At 40.3% G+C, this 6,000-nt stretch overlaps 1 protein-coding gene across 2 annotated transcripts in view; it reads left to right on the top strand.

Moving 5' to 3' along the window:
- Plcl2 (phospholipase C like 2) overlaps positions 1-6,000 on the top strand; it is a 174,059-nt gene that overhangs the window by 146,961 nt on the left and 21,098 nt on the right. The window lies entirely within an intron of this gene.

The raw sequence follows: 6,000 nt of genomic DNA, 5'->3' as shown, positions 1-6,000 counted from the left end.
AAAAAAAAAAAAAAAAAAAATGAAGTCCCTACCATAGACTGATAGACTTATCTTTGCTGTTTGTCACATGGTCTGTCTTCCATTCTGTTTAGACGGGAACTGAATTAAGTCTCATAGACATCATCTAATAATTGATTTCCCATTTTTTTCTTTCCCTGCTGTTTGACAACCTGTTACTTATTTCCATAATTCTCAAGTTCATTTCCATAAAGAAATTTGAACAGTTTACATGTCAGAAGAAAAACAGCCCATCACTTTTCCCTAGGAAGAGAAACTTAGTGTCGTGGAGTCGGAATAACCTGACTGTAGGTTCTCAGCACAGAGTAAACAAAACACAAAAGAGCACCCACCCCAGGCCCAACCAGGTCTGTGTGTCAGACATTTGCTGATTTCTGGGTTTACCTTTGAGCATTAATCTATATTTCCATGTGTTTCATTGGACTCATGTAACATGCTCATGCTTTCAAACTTAAGTACTTTAAATATCATGTATATTTTGACTGTTAGATAATGTAGGACATTGCAGATGTATCACACTATGAAAGGCTGTTTACCTGATTGTGGTTTTCAACTAAAGGTAGTAATACAGAGATTTCAATTTCTTTGCTTAGAATGAACTATTATTACCTCTTGTCTTGCTTGCATGGCAACATGGTTGAAGAATTGAGGAATCCTGGTGCTTTCCCCTGCCTCTCTGATAGGTGTCCACAGTGTTTGCACTTTTATCTTTAAAGAAAACATAAACAAGTCTATGCTGCTTGAGATTTGTAATACCATCCAGTTTTAATGGGTTAAAGGCTTTTAAGAAAAAAGGGAGGCGATTTTGTTAGTCAACTTCAAGATAAAGTGAACAAAATATGGCTCTTTAAATTTATGATAAAAATGTGCTGGGTGTACTCGGAAGACACAAATAACATACAGGGAAATAGATCTTGTTTCTTAGAGAACAAGAACCCAGAATCTCATCCCTTCATTATTGGCCTGGTTTCTGCTTCTTAACCTGAAGACCACTTTCACAGTGGTAACTCATCACCAAAACCACCCCCAACAGCAGACGTCCATGGGTAGAGACTCTGCCTGTCATTCTCTCCAGGTTTGCCTGGTGGCTTTCCATAAGTCCATCAGGCAGTGCTCATGCCATGTAAACTAAGAGCCCTGTTCCGTAAGAATATTAGGACTCTTCAGCTTGAACTCATCATGTAGAAACTTCTAAATTTTGATTTTGCAATTGATCATTATAAAAGTATCAACATCAGTAAAAGTCCAGTTATTTTCAGAACTATGTAGGTTTTTCTTAACTATAATTTATCCATTAAAAACAAACTTGTGCTTTTAGGGACTGTAAAGGCTCTATTTGATAAGCCTGCTGGGAAGGGCTGCTGTTTATGCATTGCGTTTGTATGGACCCACAGTCCCCTGCCCAGAACAACTGTCACTCCAAAATATTACCAGTCTAGATAGGCTGATACAGGATAAGCTGGTAAACTGGTAAACATGGAATATGCAGAAATGTCAGATATATACTTTGTTTAAATGCAGAGGGTTCATCTCATGCCAGCAGGGCTCCTGTCGTAGTTAGTAAGAAGGCAGAAGGTAAAACTAACTTCTGTAGACTGACCAGAGGAATGGCCATTGGAGTGGCCAGGTTGTTCCTGAACCAAGCAACACAAGGTTCAGACATCGTCCAAGCCCATGACAGTGATTGAACTGTGCTGGCCACCCGTGTGCCCTGCATCCCCGGGTCTGGCTGGTACATTGTTGACAAAAGGAGCTAAGAGCCTTCCCTAATCAGAGTTCACATTCTTACTGTTTCCTTAGGCTGTCAAGGCTAACAAAGATGAGCAAAGTTTGGGGATGATGAGGGACTCTATTTTTCAGTATAGTCACTTAAAATTTATAATAGGTGTGTTAGTGGGCTTGGTGTCCCTGTGGAAAAATGCCTGACATGAATAGCTATAGGAGCAAAGATTTATTTTGGCTCACCATTTCAGAAGTTTCAGTCCACCATCATCTGATTCCATTGCCGTGGGCTGAGGTGCTGACATCACAGCAGACGGGTGTTGTGGCAGCCAGGGAGCAGAGAGATGTGGAAAGAGCTAGAGAGGAAGGGATTGGGACGAGATGGAGTCCCCCAGGGAACACCCATGATCCTTTCCCAGGCCCCCCTCCTGTTTTTGTCATCTCCCAGTAATGTCATCAGATCATGATCTCATCAGTGGATTAATCCACTTGACAATGTTAGAGACCATGTGATCTAGTCACTTCCCCAAGAGCCCACCAGCTGGCAGCCAAGCCTTTAGCACATTTTCTATCTAATTACTAAGTGAAAACACAGGATGTACTTCTCAAATTTTCGGAAATTTAAACCTGTCTCATTACTTACTTTTGGTTTCTTTTATAAGATTAAATAAGTTTACATGGCCCATTATTTGCAACTCATCCTGTAAAGTTTTACATTATACTGTGTAATTGGCTTAGTTACTTTTCTCATTGCTGAGACAAAATAAAAATACCAGACATTCCAAGTTAAAGCTATTGTAGTTTGTAGAGATTCAGTTCATATTTGGCTGGCTCCAAGGCAGTGCGGAGAGGCATCACAGAGGAGAAAGCCGCTCATGACAGGCAGAATGCAGCAAGCAATGAATAACTCCCAACCGTAGCAGCCCTCTTTCTGTCCCTTGTATTCTATCCAGGCTACTTACCCTTAGGGTAAGTAGCACTCACACCTAGGGAGGGGCACCCTTAATCTTACGTAGAGCTATGCCAAACCCATCTGTGGACTAATTTTGCAATCATACACCCTTGATCCCAGCATCAGACTTTATCCAGCCACCTCTGAAAAGCCCCACCTATGAGCATGTGAAGTTTTGAGGGAGACATCTAGACACCAGCCATAACAGAATCTTTATAAATCTTCCATAGTTAGCAAGTTTCCCAGTATAGTACAAAACCTCTAATTTGGTATTACACCTACATAGTTATTTTGGTATTTATTTTTAAAACAATTGTTCCATATTCTCACATCATTATATGAATACTGTTGCCATCTTAGCTTTACCTCCTGTAAAATACATAGTTTGTGCCTTTTTTTAAAAGCCAAATTAAAACCAAGAAAACCATCTTCTTCCAACACCCTGATAAGTAGTATTGTATCCCAGAGACTTATTAAAATAAGTCAACTATCATTACTTGGGGGGGAAATGTGAATAATTGTATTCCAGAGCAAAATTTTAAAGGTTTCTTTATGAAAGAGCTACGCTGATAACATGAGCACTAGTTCCCATACCCAGTGGGCTGCCCATGCTTGGAGAAATCTGTAACTCTTTACAGAGTGTTTGGCATATTTCAGTATGGGTTTTTTTTAAATATATAGATTTCATCCCAGCAGAGAATCAAATGACCTGCACATGGTGTGTGATCACTGAATGTTATTGGCCAAATAGTTAGTGTTATTACTTCAAGAATCAAGAATTGTTCTCATTATACAAAAGGATGATTTTATAAACTCAGTATTATTTATTGACTACTAATTACAGAAGCAGAAGTGTCCTAGAAAAATCTCCACGGCAGAGAAATTTTAGATGGCATGACACTTACTGCTTGATATAAACATTCATCAAATTTCATGTTGGAGTTCTTTTAAATAAATAAAAGTAAAATAAGGAAACATTTTTTAAAATCTTGTTTAATTTGGAAATAAATATTTGTATATATGAGCTGAGCAGTTATTACAAAGAAAAAAGTGAACTTGTCCTTTCTCGCTTTCTCCCTCTCCCTCCCTCCAACCACACACACACTTCTGTAGGGAAGCCAGAGCTGACGTTCTCGGAAGTCCCAGATTTTCAGCAGTGTCACTCCGGTCTTGGCCCCGATGCCCACTGCACATGCTCTTTGTTATGGCCTCCCATCTTTCATTTCCGTCTCCCCACTTTCCTCAGGGTGATCCCTAGCCCTCTTGCTTGGAATCCTCCTGGGGCACTTGCTAACACATCCGTGCCTGGGCCTGCCCCAGACCTCCCGGGCCGGAATCCCCTGAGAGCTGGAGAACTTGGGTTTTCAGCGTGCACCCCCAGTGATGATGTTGTGTGGTGAGGTGTGTTCTGTGACTTCTCGGTGGAGCCTGTCCCCGTCATCCTTTCTGAGGCCCCATACTCACAGCACTTTACCTCTGTCACAGTCACATGCTTTGCAAATTCTCTCCTTTGCTGTGCTGGTCTCTCCGTTTCCAGGGCATCTGCACCCAGAGATTGACACCTGCTCCCTGTCTGCCAGGGTTCTTCCCAGCAGTGGCTGACCCCGCCCTCCTCTCACATCTGTCTTTGCTGTAATTAAAGAACAAGGAGTTTTAAAACAAAACCACTCTTCTTTGGGGTCAGGCTGTGTGACATGGTTTTTAAATTTTTGCTTATCTGGTTTTCACTAGCTACTTTAAAGCTCTCTGCTCTGTGGACAGAGTAATAAGATTTACTGAAGGAGGAGAAATCTTTCTTTTAATTTGTTTATTATGATAAGGACTTTTTCCTTGGGCTGAGGCTGATTCTTTGCTGTAAATAATTGGAAAATAGGGCAAGGATAGTTAAGATCTAACCCAGACAAGTTCTTTATATTAACTGTTGATTTAAAAGCCCTAGGAGACTTCCATCTTCTAATATGTTAAAGTAGATGTCCCAATAATTTAGTACCAAAAGAATAATTTGCATCTTAGATATATTATTGGGTTTCTCTTGTTACATGTATGGACTAATTCTGTTTATATATGTAATCTCATTCTCTCTACCTCTGTATTCCCCTAAAAGTGGGCCTTATATCATTTTACCTCACATAACCACATAATGTGGTCCTAGTAAGGGCTGGGATGCTTTTGTCTAGAAATAATACTTAGTGGTTAGAAAGTGCTGGGGCACTGGGGTAAGACAGGAAAAGATTCATATCTCCAGCATTTCTTTGGAATTTCTTGCATAGCATATGAAAGTGCCTGGCCAGGTCCTTCGTTCTGTACTTAGCAGTGCATGCTTAGTCCTTACACTGCCTGCCTGTGATGGGGCCAGGGAATGGTGCAGTCCTGCTATACAGGTCAAGGTGAGAATCCTTTGCTTTCCTTAAAAAATCAAATCAATACAGGTGCTTTACATCATTGGATTAGCAGAACTCACACCCATGGATTTGCAAGATAGGCCTATAGGTTAGTAATATAGATATCTTTCCTGAGAAATAGATATGTTTAGCCAGTAGATCCAATAATGACATAAATGATAGTGGGACCAAGAGTCTTGGTCACTTGGTCATGTTTTAAATTAGGTTTTATATTTTTAATATAATTTTCCAGTATGAATTTATCACCTTTTTCATGCCCATTAAAAAAAAACTTTATTAATAATATGCTTTTTGCTTTCCTGTGAATTGTTATTGGACCACAGGTATTATAACGGGTGCTGTGGTTTGGGTCTAGAGGTCCCCCAAAGCCTCATGTGATCATAGGTGGGTGAGTCTAGAGTGTGTAACGCTAGGATTACGGGCGTGTGATCACTAAACCACTCCATGTGAGTGACTGGTTTGGCACCGCCTTACTCCCTGTAGTCTGAGTAAGATAAAAGGGGCACAGAGACACTGGTAAGCAGGTCCCTTGTTGCTTTTGCTGTATTCCTCTGCTGTGAACTGTTGTTCCTCTGCCACCCTGTCTTGGAGCCTGCTGACTGTGAACTGTGAGCCCAATAAACCTTCCCTTATTTAACTTTGGGTGTTATTGTCTCAGCAACCAGAGAAAAGTAACAGAATGATTATAAACTAAGAGGGGATTGTTTCAACTCTCTTTTTCATAGAGATCTAAAGTATGAACTTCTTAGATAGCAGGGATATATGCAACTGCATTCGTTTTTAGTATTTCCATATTACATCGTTATCTGTCATTTTTTATCATTTTAGATATGTTTTTTCTTGAAACCCCAGTCCTCAAAACAGCCTGTTTTAGTGCCTTTATCCCTGGGTTCCTGTCTTCTGAAT

The sequence above is a fragment of the Fukomys damarensis genome, unplaced genomic scaffold (genome assembly GCF_012274545.1).
Source record: "Fukomys damarensis isolate Sample0158 unplaced genomic scaffold, DMR_v1.0_HiC HiC_scaffold_28, whole genome shotgun sequence".
NCBI classification, from domain to species: Eukaryota; Metazoa; Chordata; class Mammalia; order Rodentia; family Bathyergidae; genus Fukomys; species Fukomys damarensis.
Note: the sequence above shows the minus strand (reverse complement) of the source record. Positions and strands in the feature narration are given on the sequence as shown.